Here is a 17,068-nt window from a genome sequence, read left to right as displayed (position 1 = left end):
CACAAATACAGGAGAACAGTGTCAAAATAACTTACGATTAAAACGGACTTCTCCGTTGGGATAAACGCATTGGGAGCTGAATGCATATTTGGGGGAAATCTAATAACGAATCTCGTTGCTCGCCACTGTATTTTGGTCCAATATTTGGATGTAATTGTAAGCATATGTCTTGGAGACCAGAAACCCTTGTAAAGAATGTTATACAATCGTAACAATACATTTTTTCGTTTCTCCCTAAAATATAATTGTATCTATTTGAAACTTCCCAATTACGTAACGAATATTATTTTATCCGTCAACAATAACACTAGCCCTCCTAAGTAGAATCTAAGTATTATTTTATCCATCAACAATAACACTAGCCCTCCTAAGTAGAATCGCCCTGCACGCACTTTAATGATGCTTAAATATGTAGGCAATTCGTTTTGTTGTGCGTAATCCTGCTTTCATTCCTGAATTATCTTTAGACATGAATGTTTTCCCGGTTTGTCCAAATATATGGACATTTATGTATATAGTTTATGTACATATACAAGTCATTATGATGAGCGTCTATAGAAGATGTTATGGCCAAATGTTTAAGCGTTTTTATGCAGGTCATGCTTATACAAGCATATGTTTATTTATCCTCCATTCCTCCATATCAGGGGGTGAATGATGGCCGAGGATGGGGGAAATCTCTCAGGGGACCCCGGCGCCAGGGACACAGAGGGGCTCTCCCCTGTCCCCAGAACTTTCATACGGCTCAACGACCTGTCTGGGCCTGGGGGAGGAGGAGGTGTGGAATGCAGCGAGATGGAGCCTGTGTCAGCAGGACCTGATGGAGCCTTTGCGGCTGGGCAGGAGACCTCAGCAGGCGGGGATGATAAGCTGCCACACCCCACCTTGGCTCCCATAGTGTTCTTCTACCTGAAACAAACCACCCCTCCGAGGAGCTGGTGTCTGAAGATGGTCTGCAACCCATATCCTTTTACTCAGAAATAATAGCTATTATTTCACTCAAGTGCGGGCAGCTTGGATCGCTGGTACGTGCATCTCTTACATATCCACATGCCCACTCACACCTGTGAAGGTAAGACACACCTGGTTCTACTTATGCATCAATTCAATCCTTTCAGATGGACAGAAGTACCTTGGGGTTAAGCCTCGAGGTTGATCTGGGATTCAGAGAATATGCAGGGGTTTATGGAGACCTTGGTGTGGAAATTATAGCTCATATCTCTGGGTCTGTTGATGTCATTGCTGCCAAAGGATTTGGATAAATTTGCCACTAGAAGCTTTTTTTTGTTTTGTTTCAACGATTAGTTGGCTAAGCTGATCCTATATCTGAGAGTTCAACGGACGTCAGGCCTTAGTTCAGAGGTCAATTCATGGCTCGCACCTATAGATTTGTCCTGCTGGATATCTGGTGACCTCACGAAATTGAGGTCAGGAATGACTTGAGTATGAATATTTGTCTTCAATATGAACAATACGGTGTTGTATTGAATGGAGGCCGTAAATGATTTGCTGTGTCTCAAGGGTTGCAGCCCTATATCTTTTCATTTCTCTTTTCGTATTTTGTTGCAGCTGCTTTATTTAATTTTTTCATTGTGGCTATTTTCTTGATTAGAATTGATTTATTAATCATAATTACAGTGGGCGGTGAATATTAATGGCTGTCCACACACGCACGCACGCACACACACCACACACCACACACGCACGCACGCACGCACGCACACACGCACACACACACCACACACGCACGCACGCACGCACACACGCACACACGCACACACACCACACACCACACACCACGCACACACACCACACACCACGCACGCACACACGCACACACGCACACACGCATCACACACCACACACCACGCACGCACGCACGCACGCACGCACACACACACACACACACACACACACACACACACACACACACTAGTGATGTGTGGGTCAGCTGTTTGTTAACCCACACGCAATTGCTTATAACCCATCTGCAATCACAGGACTACAGGTGATAAAGTGACAATCTGAGGCCTACATCCGACCCTAACCTGCAAATATAGAAGATGCGCTGTACAGTCAGAGATGGCGGAATCCATTTTTTGTTGACAGTCCTTTTTCGCAGTTAAAAAAAACAACATAACTTTGGTACATTTTCACAACTCTTAGTACAACACTCCAAACTGCTCACACTTGTAACGCAACCAGTCTTTCATTCAAGAACTCTCATTGTGCATTCATTTGGATTGTAAACGTCTCTCACCACACAACCATTGATTCAAAATATACGTTTACTGTGAAATGTAATGAGATTTTTAAAATGTATTATCAGAACACAACTTAATGATATCTTTTCAATTTAGTCGTTTTAACTTCTAGTTAATCTAATAGCTAAATAATACAAGATCAAATCTCCCTTAGAAGTGCTGACAGCAATATACTACAGTACTGTAAATTACAGTAGATTACACAGTTTTCACATTAGGCAACACACTTACATTACCCAACAAAATTGACAGAAAATCTATCATTTCCGCTATATCTATCCAATGTGTCATCAAAGGTCTGATCAATGACGTGTGCTGTCTGAATTCAAATGTAAGAAATTAAATGAAACATATTAAACAAATGGAAATTAAACATAACGTTTAGCATGTTTTGCCTGAACCACCTCTACATGGTGAAACCGAACATTGTAGGTGACCTCTTGACATTTGCAGGCCTGCTCAATTTCACTGAGAAGCTCAATTTCACTGAGAAGCTCAATTTCACTGAGAAGCTCAATTTCACTGAGAAGCTCAATGAGGTGTGCAGTGTCGTAGGATCCAAATAATGGCTTACGTCCTCCCACACTGTCTTCCAAGATAGCGGCACACAAGATGTTTCCCCCCGCGTTGTCCAGGCACTTGGACGGTCGCCCGTTGGCCGATGATGTTCCTCCCACAGCGTCGAGTTTTGGCCAGGTTGAAGCCTGCTTCATCAACAAAGATATTATGGTTCACAGCAGCATCAAGAAACCTCTAAACATATATTGTGTGGTTAGTTATTTTTATAGTATAGTTCCAGCATGATATTCTGAAGTAGCATGTGTATTAATAGTATCAGTAATACAGTATATAGTGTTGTACCTGAACATACTCAGCCCGCAGTTATTTATCTCAAAAGGCAGATAGATACCTGGTGTACCTTGAACATACTCAGCCCGCAGTTATTTCTCTCAAAAGGCAGATAGATACCTGGTGCCTCTTCAAAAGGCAGCTAGATACCTGGTGCCTCTTCAAAAGGCAGATAGATACCTGGTGCCTCTTCAGAAGTCAGCTAGATACCTGGTGTCTCTTCAAAAGGCAGATAGATACCTGGTGCCTCTTCAAAATGCAGATAGATACCTGGTGCCTCTTCTAAAGGCAGATATATACCTGGTGTACCTGAAGATACTCAGCCCGCAGTTATTTCTCTCAAAAGGCAGATAGATACCTGCTGCCTCTTCAAAAGGCAGATAGATACCCTGGTGCCTCTTCAAAAGGCAGATAGATACCTGCTGCCTCTTCAAAAGGCAGATAATACCTGGTGCCTTCAAAAGACAGATAGATAACTTGTGCCTCTTCAAAAGGCAGGCGATTGTTGGTAAGCTGATGGATGACACATTGACAAAGGTGACATTGTTCTCCTCAATGGCCTGATTTATTTCAGACAGACGTATGTCATTCCTGGCCCTCACCATTTCCACCACTGTCCACTCCTGCAGAACAGAGTGCACTGTCAATAGATCATTCTGTAAGACTACGGTCATCTGTTTTGTGACATTACATGCATAACAATATGTCATTTACTGTAAATGTGATGGTAAAGCATACTGTTTTCTTGGTGAAATGTTGATTGAATTGACAGTTGATCTTTTCAGATTGGGGTGAACTAATCTGGAAGCCTCTGCCATGGTAATGCCTCTGTTGACCACATGGTCAATGACAATGGCCCGGACTTCATTAGACATTACATTTCCATGCTGTCTGCCTCCTTCTCTCTGATGTGTACCTCTTTGGCGGGTCCCCGGCCCACCTCTTTGACCTCTTTGACCTCTTTGATGGGGCTCGTGCCCACCTCTTTGATGGGGCCCATGCCCACCTCTTTGACCTGTTTGATGGGGCCTGTGCCCACCTCTTTCACCTGTTTGATGGGGCCCATACCCACCTCTTTGACGGGGCCCATGCCCACCTCTTTGATGGGGCCCATGTCCACCTCTTTGACGGGGCCCATGCCCACCTCTTTGATGGGGCCCATGCCCACCTCTTTGACCTGTTTGATGGGGCCTGTGCCCACCTCTTTGACCTGTTTGATGGGAACCGTGCCCACCTCTTTGATGGGGCCCATGCCCAGCTCTTTCACATGTTTGATGGGGCCCATGCCCAGCTCTTTCACATGTTTGATGGGGCCCATGCCCACCTCTTTGATGGTGCCCATTCCCACCTTTTTGATGGGGCCCATGCCCACCTCTTTGACCTGTTTGATGGGGCCCATGCGCACCTCTTTGACCTGTTTGATGGGGCCCATGCCCACCTCTTTGACCTGTTTGATGGGGCCCATGCCCACCTCTTTGACGGTGCCCGTACCCACCTCTTTGATGGGGCCCATGCCCACCTCTTTGATGGGGCTCATGCCCACCTCTTTGATGGGGCTCATGCCCACCTCTTTGATGGGGCCCATGCCCACCTCTTTGATGGGACCCATGCCCACCTCTTTGATGGGGCCCATGCCCACCTCTTTGATGGGGCCCATGCCCACCTCTTTGATGCGGCCCATGCCCACCTCTTTGACGGGGCCCATGCCCACCTCTTTGACGGGGCCCATGCCCACCTCTTTGACGGGGCCCATGCCCACCTCTTTGATGGGGCCCATGCCCACCTCTTTGATGGGGCTCATGCCTACCTCTTTGATGGGGCCCATGCCCACCTCTTTGACGGGGCCCATGCCCACCTCTTTGACGGGGCCCATGCCCACCTCTTTGATGGGGCCCATGCCCACCTCTTTGATGCGGCCCATGCCCACCTCTTTGACGGGGCCCATGCCCACCTCTTTGACGGGGCCCATGCCCACCTCTTTGATGGGGCCCATGCCCACCTCTTTGATGGGGCCCATGCCCACCTCTTTGATGGGGCTCATGCCTACCTCTTTGATGGGGCCCATGCCCACCTCTTTGACGGGGCCCATGCCCACCTCTTTGACGGGGCCCATGCCCACCTCTTTGATGGGGCTCATGCCCACCTCTTTGACCTCTTTGACGGGGCCCATGCCCACCTCTTTGACGGGGCCCATGCCCACCTCTTTGACCTCATTGACGGGGCCCATGCCCACCTCTTTGACCTCTTTGACGGGGCCCGTGCCCACACTTCTGACGGGCACCTTGTCCACAAGCTGTTGATTTCTTCGCTTGGTTGCTGTCTATCCTGCATCTCTCCATTTCTCAGCTTATCTCTTATTGATTGAATTTAGGACATTGTCCTTTTTCCTTCTGTGAATCGGCGTTAACTTTTTCTGACAAAGTTACCAAAAGCATGTGTGATTTGGCGTGTGTTTGGCGCCTCCAGATAGGCCCTGAAGCTGAGTCTAAGGCTATGCACTAAACATCAGATACAGATTCATTTTATTTTATCTTACCTTTATTTAACTAGGCAAGTCAGTTAAGAACAAATTCTTATTTTCAATGACGGCCTAGGAACAGTGGGTTAACTGCCTGTTCAGGGGCAGAACGACAGATTTGTACCTTGTCAGCTCGGGGGTTTGATCTTGCATCCTTCCGGTTGCTAGTCCAATGCTCTAACCACTAGATAATGAAAGGTAAACCACAATGTAGCCTATAGATAGGTATTGCACAAGAATGATACATTTAGTGATTTTTGATGCATTGATTTTTTCTTTATTCAACACTCCCGCTACCCACCTACCTTTCATCCACACAATATTTCATGACCCGCTACCCACCTACCTTTCATCCACACAATATTTCATGACCCGAGTCGGTGCCGTAAGGCTGAACCGGGTGAATTGTTACATACTGTACCTGTGTGGTTGATTATGGACCGCCAGCTCTGTGTTGTGTCTCTGTGTCTGTGAATGGTAACAGCAGTGGAGCCCTTTATTAAATTATACCTGAGAGAGAAGCCTGTTATCCATTCATAGGCAGCACAAACCCTTTACTCCACAACCAGAGAGGAGGAGAGAAGAGATATAACCTGCTTGGTGTGTGTATTTGTATTATGGCACATATGTGGCTCATACCTAGACTACTTTGTGTTCTTTGTGTTACAGTTGTTGTGTGTGTGTGTGTGTGTGTGTGTGTGTGTGTGTGTGTGTGTGTGTGTGTGTGTGTGTGTGTTGCAAGGCTACAGTGTTTAGGTAGATGGTCTTTGAGCAGTAGTCTTCTGAAGGGGAAAAAATGCTGGTTTGGCGTGCATGTGTGTGTGTGTGTGTGTGTGTGTGTGTGTGTGTGTGTGTGTGTGTGTGTGTTGCAAGACTACAGTGTTTAGGTAGATGGTCTTTGAGCAGGAGTCTTCTGAAGGGGAAAGAATGCTGGTTTGGCGCGTGTGTGTGTGTGTGTGTGTGTGTGTGTGTGTGAGTGTGTGTGTGTGTGTTGGCTCACACACACTGTGATGTCGGCTGTGGACCTTTTTGTGTGTGTTGGCCCAGCACACACTGTGATGTCTGCTCTGCTCTAGTCTCAGTGCACAATCTACTCAGGGAATAAGAACAGTCTGGTGGATCTGTGTGTGTGCGCGCGCGCGTGTGTGTGTGTGTGCGTGTGTGTGTGTGTGTGTGTGTATGTAGGAGCAGTCTGCTGGACCAGTAACAACCTCAGAGAATATACTTATTGTCACCTTGTGTATGTAGGTGGCAGGGAAGTCAAGAGCAGGAGAATCAAAGTTGGTAAAAATTGAGTATTTTAATAACTGAAAACACAAACTCCAAAACCAAAGTCCATAATAAAATAAATGTGGGTACAAGAACCCGTTGCTCACCAATCCATAAAACATGAACATAACAACAAACAATCTCTGACAAGGACATGAGGGGAAACAGAGGGTTAAATACGCAACATATAATACATGGGATTGGAACCAGGTGTGTAAGAGGACCAGACAAAACCAATGGAAAATGAAACATAGATCAATGATGGCTTGAAGACCGGTGACGTCGATCGCCGAGCACCGCCCGAACAAGGAGAGGCATCGACTTCGGCAGCTTTCGTGACACTTATTTTACCTTATTATTCTCTCCAGATTTGATCTACCTCCCTCCTTCAGTCTCCTTCAGTCTCCCTCAGTCTCCCTCCGTCTCCCTCAGTCTCCTTCAGTCTCCCTCCGTCTCCCTCCGTCTCCCTCAGTCTCCTTCAGTCTCCCTCCGTCTCCCTCCGTCTCCCTCAGTCTCCTTCAGTCTCCCTCCGTCTCCCTCAGTCTCCCTCAGTCTCCCTCAGTCTCCTTCAGTCTCCCTCAGTCTCCCTCAGTCTCCTTCAGTCTCCCTCCGTCTCCCTCAGTCTCCCTCAGTCTCCCATCCCTCTCCTATCCATCTCCCATCCGTCTTACTCCATCTCCCTCAGTCTCTCTGTCTCCTTCAGTCTCCTTCAGTCTCCCTCCGTCTCCCTCAGTCTCCCTCAGTCTCCCTTCCCTCTCCTATCCATCTCCCATCTGTCTTACTCAGTCTCCCATCCCTCTCCTATCCATCTCCCGTCTGTCTTACTCAGTCTCCCATCCCTCTCCTATCCATCTCCCATCTGTCTTACTCAGTCTCCCATCCCTCTCCTATCCATCTCCCATCCGTCTTACTCAGTCTCCCTCAGTCTCCCATCCCTTTCCTATCCATCTCCGATCCGTCTTACTCCATCTCCCTCAGTCTCTCTGTCTCCTTCAGTCTCTCTCAGTCTCCCTCAGTCTCTTACAGTCTCCCTCAGTCTCCCATCCCTCTCCTATCCATCTCCCATCTGTCTTACTCAGTCTCCCATCCCTCTCCTATCCATCTCCCATCTGTCTTACTCAGTCTCCCATCCCTCTCCTATCCATCTCCCGTCTGTCTTACTCAGTCTCCCATCCCTCTCCTATCCATTTCCGTCTGTCTTACTCAGTCTCCCATCCCTCTCCTATCCATCTCCCATCTGTCTTACTCAGTCTCTCATCCCTCTCCTATCCATCTCCCGTCTGTCTTACTCAGTCTCACATCCCTCTCCTATTCATCTCCCATCTGGCTTACTCAGTCTCCCATCCCTCTCCTATCCATCTCCCATCTGTCTTACTCAGTCTCCCATCCGTCTCCCATCTGTCTTACTCAGTCTCCCATCCCTCTCCTATCCATCTCCCATCTGTCTTACTCAGTCTCCCATCCCTCTCCTATCCATCTCCCATCCGTCTTACTCAGTCTCCCTCAGTCTCCCATCCCTTTCCTATCCATCTCCCATCCGTCTTACTCAGTCTCCCTGAGTCTCCCATCCCTCTCCTATCCATCTCCCATCCGTCTTACTCAGTCTCCCTCAGTCTCCCATCCCTCTCCTATCCATCTCCCATCCGTCTTACTCAGTCTCCATCAGGCTCCCATCCATCTCCCATCTGTCTTACTCAGTCTCCCATCCTCTCCTATCCATCTCCCGTCTGTCTTACTCAGTCTCCCATCCCTCTCCTATCCATCCCCCATCTGTCTTACTCAGTCTCCCATCCCTCTCATATCCATCTCCCATCTGTCTTACTCAGTCTCCCATCCCTCTCCTATCCATCTCCCATCTGTCTTACTCAGTCTCCCATCCCTCTCCTATCCATCTCCCATCTGTCTTACTCAGTCTCCCATCCCTCTCCTATCCATCTCCGTCTGTCTTACTCAGTCTCCCATCCCTCTCCTATCCATCGCCCATCTGTCTTACTCAGTCTCCCATCCCTCTCCTATCCATCTCCCATCTGTCTTACTCAGTCTCCCATCCCTCTCCTATCCATCTCCCATCTGTCTTACTCAGTCTCCCATCCCTCTCCTATCCATCTCCCGTCTGTCTTACTCAGTCTCCCATCCCTCTCCTATCCATCTCCCATCTGTCTTACTCAGTCTCCCATCCCTCTCCTATCCATCTCCCATCTGTCTTACTCAGTCTCCCATCCGTCTCTCCCATCTGTCTTACTCAGTCTCCCATCCCTCTCCTATCCATCTCCCATCTGTCTTACTCAGTCTCCCATCCCTCTCCTATCCATCTCCCATCCGTCTTACTCAGTCTCCCTCAGTCTCCCATCCCTTTCCTATCCATCTCCCATCCGTCTTACTCAGTCTCCCTGAGTCTCCCATCCCTCTCCTATCCATCTCCCATCCGTCTTACTCAGTCTCCCTCAGTCTCCCATCCCTCTCCTATCCATCTCCCATCCGTCTTACTCAGTCTCCATCAGGCTCCCATCCATCTCCCATCTGTCTTACTCAGTCTCCCATCCCTCTCCTATCCATCTCCCGTCTGTCTTACTCAGTCTCCCATCCCTCTCCTATCCATCCCCCATCTGTCTTACTCAGTCTCCCATCCCTCTCATATCCATCTCCCATCTGTCTTACTCAGTCTCCCATCCCTCTCCTATCCATCTCCCATCTGTCTTACTCAGTCTCCCATCCCTCTCCTATCCATCTCCCATCTGTCTTACTCAGTCTCCCATCCCTCTCCTATCCATCTCCCGTCTGTCTTACTCAGTCTCCCATCCCTCTCCTATCCATCGCCCATCTGTCTTACTCAGTCTCCCATCCCTCTCCTATCCATCTCCCATCTGTCTTACTCAGTCTCCCATCCCTCTCCTATCCATCTCCCATCTGTCTTACTCAGTCTCCCATCCCTCTCCTATCCATTTCCCGTCTGTCTTACTCAGTCTCCCATCCCTCTCCTATCCATCTCCCATCTGTCTTACTCAGTCTCCCATCCCTCTCCTATCCATCTCCCATCTGTCTTACTCAGTCTCCCATCCCTCTCCTATCCATCTCCCGTCTGTCTTACTCAGTCTCCCATCCCTCTCCTATCCATCTCCCATCTGTCTTACTCAGTCTCCCATCCTTCTCCTATCCATCTCCCATCTGTCTTACTCAGTCTCCCATCCCTCTCCTATCCATCTCCCATCTGTCTTACTCAGTCTCCCATCCGTCTCCCATCTGTCTTACTCAGTCTCCCATCCCTCTCCTATCCATCTCCCATCTGTCTTACTCAGTCTCCCATCCCTCTCCTATCCATCTCCCATCCGTCTTACTCAGTCTCCCTCAGTCTCCCATCCCTTTCCTATCCATCTCCCATCCGTCTTACTCAGTCTCCCTGAGTCTCCCATCCCTCTCCTATCCATCTCCCATCCGTCTTACTCAGTCTCCCTCAGTCTCCCATCCCTCTCCTATCCATCTCCCATCCGTCTTACTCAGTCTCCATCAGGCTCCCATCCATCTCCCATCTGTCTTACTCAGTCTCCCATCCCTCTCCTATCCATCTCCCGTCTGTCTTACTCAGTCTCCCATCCCTCTCCTATCCATCCCCCATCTGTCTTACTCAGTCTCCCATCCCTCTCATATCCATCTCCCATCTGTCTTACTCAGTCTCCCATCCCTCTCCTATCCATCTCCCGTCTGTCTTACTCAGTCTCCCATCCCTCTCCTATCCATCTCCCATCTGTCTTACTCAGTCTCCCATCCCTCTCCTATCCATCTCCCATCTGTCTTACTCAGTCTCCCATCCCTCTCCTATCCATCTCCCGTCTGTCTTACTCAGTCTCCCATCCCTCTCCTATCCATCTCCCATCTGTCTTACTCAGTCTCCCATCCTCTCCTATCCATCTCCCATCTGTCTTACTCAGTCTCCCATCCCTCTCCTATCCATCTCCCGTCTGTCTTACTCAGTCTCCCATCCCTCTCCTATCCATCTCCCATCTGTCTTACTCAGTCTCCCATCCCTCTCCTATCCATCTCCCATCTGTCTTACTCAGTCTCCCATCCCTCTCCTATCCATCTCCTGTCTGTCTTACTCAGTCTCCCATCCCTCTCCTATCCATCTCCCATCTGTCTTACTCAGTCTCCCATCCCTCTCCTATCCATCTCCCATCCGTCTTACTCAGTCTCCTCAGTCTCCCATCCCTTTCCTATCCATCTCCCATCCGTCTTACTCAGTCTCCTGAGTCTCCCATCCCTCTCCTATCCATCTCCCATCCGTCTTACTCAGTCTCCCTCAGTCTCCCACCCTCTCCTATCCATCTCCCATCCGTCTTACTCAGTCTCCATCAGGCTCCCATCCATCTCCCATCTGTCTTACTCAGTCTCCCATCCCTCTCCTATCCATCTCCCGTCTGTCTTACTCAGTCTCCCATCCCTCTCCTATCCATCCCCCATCTGTCTTACTCAGTCTCCCATCCCTCTCATATCCATCTCCCATCTGTCTTACTCAGTCTCCCATCCCTCTCCTATCCATCTCCCATCTGTCTTACTCAGTCTCCCATCCCTCTCCTATCCATCTCCCATCCGTCTTACTCAGTCTCCCTCAGTCTCCCATCCCTTTCCTATCCATCTCCCATCCGTCTTACTCAGTCTCCCTGAGTCTCCCATCCCTCTCCTATCCATCTCCCATCCGTCTTACTCAGTCTCACTCAGTCTCCCATCCCTCTCCTATCCATCTCCCATCTGTCTCACTCAGTCTCCCATCCCTCTCCTATCCATCTCCCATCCGTCTTACTCAGTCTCCATCAGGCTCCCATCCATCTCCCATCTGTCTTACTCAGTCTCCCATCCCTCTCCTATCCATCTCCCGTCTGTCTTACTCAGTCTCCCATCCCTCTCCTATCCATCCCCCATCTGTCTTACTCAGTCTCCCATCCCTCTCATATCCATCTCCCATCTGTCTTACTCAGTCTCCCATCCCTCTCCTATCCATCTCCCATCTGTCTTACTCAGTCTCCCATCCCTCTCCTATCCATTTCCCATCTGTCTTACTCAGTCTCCCATCCCTCTCCTATCCATCTCCCGTCTGTCTTACTCAGTCTCCCATCCCCCTCCTATCCATCCCCCATCTGTCTTACTCAGTCTCCCATCCCTCTCCTATCCATCTCCCATCTGTCTTACTCAGTCTCCCATCCCTCTCCTATCCATTTCCCATCTGTCTTACTCAATCTCCCATCCCTCTCCTATCCATCTCCCGTCTGTCTCCCTCAGTCTCCCATCCCTTTCCTATCCATCTCCCATCCGTCTTACTCAGTCTCCCTGAGTCTCCCATCCCTCTCCTATCCATCTCCCATCCGTCTTACTCAGTCTCACTCAGTCTCCCATCCCTCTCCTATCCATCTCCCATCCGTCTTACTCAGTCTCCATCAGGCTCCCATCCATCTCCCATCTGTCTTACTCAGTCTCCCATCCCTCTCCTATCCATCTCCCGTCTGTCTTACTCAGTCTCCCATCCCTCTCCTATCCATCCCCCATCTGTCTTACTCAGTCTCCCACCCCTCTCATATCCATCTCCCATCTGTCTTACTCAGTCTCCCATCCCTCTCCTATCCATCTCCCATCTGTCTTACTCAGTCTCCCATCCCTCTCCTATCCATCTCCCATCTGTCTTACTCAGTCTCCCATCCCTCTCCTATCCATCTCCCGTCTGTCTTACTCAGTCTCCCATCCCTCTCCTATCCATCTCCCATCTGTCTTACTCAGTCTCCCATCCCTCTCCTATCCATCTCCCATCTGTCTTACTCAGTCTCCCATCCCTCTCCTATCCATCTCCCATCTGTCTTACTCAGTCTCCCATCCCTCTCCTATCCATCTCCCGTCTGTCTTACTCAGTCTCCCATCCCTCTCCTATCCATCTCCCATCTGTCTTACTCAGTCTCCCATCCCTCTCCTATCCATCTCCCATCTGTCTTACTCAGTCTCCCATCCCTCTCCTATCCATCTCCCGTCTGTCTTACTCAGTCTCCCATCCCTCTCCTATCCATCTCCCGTCTGTCTTACTCAGTCTCCCATCCCTCTCCTATCCATCTCCCATCTGTCTTACTCAGTCTCCCATCCCTCTCCTATCCATCTCCCGTCTGTCTTACTCAGTCTCCCATCCCTCTCCTATCCATCTCCCATCTGTCTTACTCAGTCTCCCATCCCTCTCCTATCCATCTCCCGTCTGTCTTACTCAGTCTCACATCCCTCTCCTATCCATCTCCCATCTGTCTTACTTAGTCTCCCACCCCTCTCCTATCCATCTCCCATTTGTCTTACTCAGTCTCCCACCCCTCTCCTATCCATCTCCCATTTGTCTTACTCAGTCTCCCATCCCTCTCCTATCCATCTTACTCAGTCTGCTTCCGTCTTCCTCAGTCTCCATCAGTCTCCCATCCATCTCCCGTCTGTCTTACTCAGTCTCCCATCCCTCTCCTATCCATCTCCCATCTGTCTTACTCCGTCTCCCTCAGTCTCTCTGTCTCCTTCAGTCTCTCTCAGTCTCCCTCATTCTCTCTCTGTCTCCTTCAGTCTCTCTCAGTCTCCCTCAGTCTCTTACAGTCTCCCTCAGTCTCCCATCCCTTTCCTATCCATCTCCCATCCGTCTTACTCCGTCTCCCTCAGTCTCTCTGTCTCCTTCAGTCTCTCTCAGTCTCCCTCATTCTCTCTCTGTCTCCTTCAGTCTACCTCAGAGTCCTTCAGTCTCTCTCAGTCTCCATCATTCTCTCTCTGTCTCCTTCAGTCTCTCTCAGTCTCCCTCAGTCTCTTACAGTCTCCTTCAGTCTACCGCAGAGTCCTTCAGTCTTTCTCAGCCTCCCTCAGTCTCCCTCAGATCTTATCAGACGTATGTGTAGTCATTGGGGTATTTCTCTACTAGAGGTCAGATCCATTGCTCTCTCATTTCCATATCTGTAAATGCCAGCAAAGCCTCTCCTGTGTTCCCTCTGTGCTCTGCATCAGAGTACCAGGGGCTTCCAGTGGCATCGGGAGGAACAAGGCCCCCAGAGGGAGCTCATTACAAGGGCTCCAATATGTAGCGTGAGACCCCTATTGCTGGGAACTCCTTTGAAGCACAATGCTCCGTAGAGAGACGGACAGCCTGACTGCTTAAACTGCAGTCACATAGACAGGCAGTGTTTCCCCTGCCTAGACAGGGCCTCCACCTACCCTATTTCCCCTTTCCCCCAACCTGGGCTGTGATATGATATTTGGAAGAACCTGGGCTGTGATATGACATTAGGAAGAACCTGGGCTGGGCTGTGAAATGACATTAGGAAGAACCTGGGCTGGGCTGTGATATGACATTAGGAAGAACCTGGGCTGGGCTGTGATATGACATTAGGAAGAACCTGGGCTGGGCTGTGATATGACATTAGGAAGAACCTGGGCTGGGTTGTGATATGACATTAGGAAAAACCTGGGCTGGGCTGTGATATGACATTAGGAAGAACCTGGGCTGGGCTGTGATATGACATTAAGAAGAACCTGGGCTGTGATATGACATTAGGAAGAACCTGGGCTGGGCTGTGATATGACATTAGGAAGAACCTGGGCTGTGATATGACATTAGGAAGAACCTGGGCTGGGCTGTGATATGACATTAGGAAGAACCTGGGCTGTGATATGACATTAGGAAGAACCTGGGCTGGGCTGTGATATGACATTAGGAAGAACCTGGGCTGTGATATGACATTAGGAAGAACCTGGGCTGGGCTGTGACATTAGGAAGAACCTGGGCTGTGATATGACATTAGGAAAAACCTGGGCTGGGCTGTGATATGACATTAGGAAGAACCTGGGCTGGGCCAAACAGAGGTGCTAGTGGTTCTGATGTGGTGGTAACTGAGGGAACGCTAAGTTGGCATTTGGAGTGTGTGTGTGTGTGTGTGTGTGTCCAGGGCCTGGTGTCTGTGTTATTTAGACATCTCTGCCGCTGCACCATCCATGTTTCTATGTTTCTGTAACTATTTAGGAAAAGGTCAGAGATTCTGTAATACTTTGTAAACTAACTGATATTGATCTGTCTCTGTACCTCCACGGAATGTGTGTGTGCGTCTCTCTGTCTGTGTGCGTGTGTGTGTGTCTGTGCTTCTGAAGTCTCCTGGGTGTTCTGATCAAAAACTCACATAGTGTACGTATCACCACCTGGAGGTACCACCTGGAGGTATGGTGTGTTGCACCACCTGGAGGTACGGTGTTTTGCACCACCTGGAGGTATGGTGTGTTGCACCACCTGGAGGTATGGTGTTTTGCACCACCTGGAGGTATGGTGTGTTGCACCACCTGGAGGTATGGTGTGTTGCACCACCTGGAGGTACGGTGTGTTGCACCACCTGGAGGTACGGTGTGTTGCACCACCTGGAGGTACGGTGTGTTGCACCACCTGGAGGTATGGTGTGTTGCACCACCTGGAGGTACGGTGTTTTGCACCACCTGGAGGTATGGTGTGTTGCACCACCTGGAGGTATGGTGTGTTGCACCACCTGGAGGTACCACCTGGAGGTATGGTGTGTTGCAGCACCTGGAGGTATGGTGTGTTGCACCACCTGGAGGTACGGTGTGTTGCACCACCTGGAGGTATGGTGTGTTGCACCACCTGGAGGTATGGTGTGTTGCACCAATTGGAGGTACGGTGTGTTGCACCACCTGGAGGTATGGTGTTTTGCACCACCTGGAGGTATGGTATGTGGCACCACCTGGAGGTATGGTGTGTTGCACCACCTGGAGGTACGGTGTGTTGCACCACCTGGAGGTATGGTGTGATTACCACCTGGAGGTACGGCGTGGAGCACCAGCTGGAGGTACGGCGTGTTGCACCACCTGGAGGTACGGTGTGGAGCACCACCTGGAGGTACGATGTGTTGCACCACCTGGAGGTACGCTGTGGAGCACCACCTGGAGGTACGGTGTGTTGCACCACCTGGAGGTACGGTGTGTTGCACCACCTGGAGGTACGGTGTGTTGCACCACCTGGAGGTATGGTGTGTTGCACCACCTGGAGGTACGGTGTGTTGCACCACCTGGAGGTATGGTGTGTTGCACCACCTGGAGGTACCACCTGGAGGTATGGTGTGTTGCACCACCTGGAGGTATGGTGTGTTGCACCACCTGGAGGTACCACCTGGAGGTATGGTGTGTTGCACCACCTGGAGGTATGGTGTGTTGCACCACCTGGAGGTATGGTGTGTTGCACCACCTGGAGGTACGGTGTGTTGCACCACCTGGAGGTACGGTGTGTTGCACCACCTGGAGGTACGGTGTGTTGCACCACCTGGAGGTATGGTGTGTTGCACCACCTGGAGGTATGGTATGTGGCACCACCTGGAGGTATGGTGTGTTGCACCACCTGGAGGTACGGTGTGTTGCACCACCTGGAGGTACGGTGTGTTGCACCACCTGGAGGTACGGTGTGGAGCACCACCTGGCGGTACGGCGTGGAGCACCACCTGGAGGTACGGCGTGTTGCACCACCTGGAGGTCTGGTGTGTGGCACCACCTGGAGGTACGGTGTGATTACCACCTGGAGGTACGGCGTGGAGCACCACCTGGAGGTACGGCGTGTTGCACCACCTGGAGGTACGGTGTGGAACACCACCTGGAGGTACGGTGTGTTGCACCACCTGGAGATATGGTGTGTTGCACCACCTGGAGGTATGGTGTGTTGCACCACCTGGAGGTACGGTGTGGATTACCACCTGGAGGTATGGCATGGAGCATCACCTGGAGGTACGGTGTGGAGCACCACCTGGAGGTATGGTGTGTTGCACCACCTGGAGGTATGGTGTGTTGCACCACCTGGAGGTATGGTGTGTTGCACCACCTGGAGGTACGCTGTGTTGCACCACCTGGAGGTACGGTGTGGAGCACCCCCTGGAGGTACGATGTGTTGCACCACCTGGAGGTACGGTGTGTTGCACCACCTGGAGGTACGGTGTGTTGCACCACCTGGAGGTATGGTGTGTTGCACCACCTGGAGGTCTGGTGTGCTGCACCACCTGGATGTCTGGTGTGCTGCACCACGTGGAGGTCTGGTGTGCTGCACCAATGTGTTGCTCCGGTGTGGTACTCTGGTGTAGTGCTCTGGTGCGGTGGTACCTACACTCTCTCCTTCACACACCAACTCTCTCTA

The 17,068-nt window shown here is 50.3% G+C and overlaps 1 pseudogene; it reads left to right on the top strand.

Annotated features, from left to right (window-relative positions):
* Positions 1-654: 654 nt before the first annotated feature.
* LOC115107174 (voltage-dependent T-type calcium channel subunit alpha-1G-like) overlaps positions 655-17,068 on the top strand; it is a 444,217-nt pseudogene continuing 427,803 nt past the window's right edge.

The sequence above is a fragment of the Oncorhynchus nerka genome, linkage group LG23, assembly GCF_034236695.1.
Source record: "Oncorhynchus nerka isolate Pitt River linkage group LG23, Oner_Uvic_2.0, whole genome shotgun sequence".
In the NCBI taxonomy this organism is placed as follows: domain Eukaryota; kingdom Metazoa; phylum Chordata; class Actinopteri; order Salmoniformes; family Salmonidae; genus Oncorhynchus; species Oncorhynchus nerka.
Note: the sequence above shows the minus strand (reverse complement) of the source record. Positions and strands in the feature narration are given on the sequence as shown.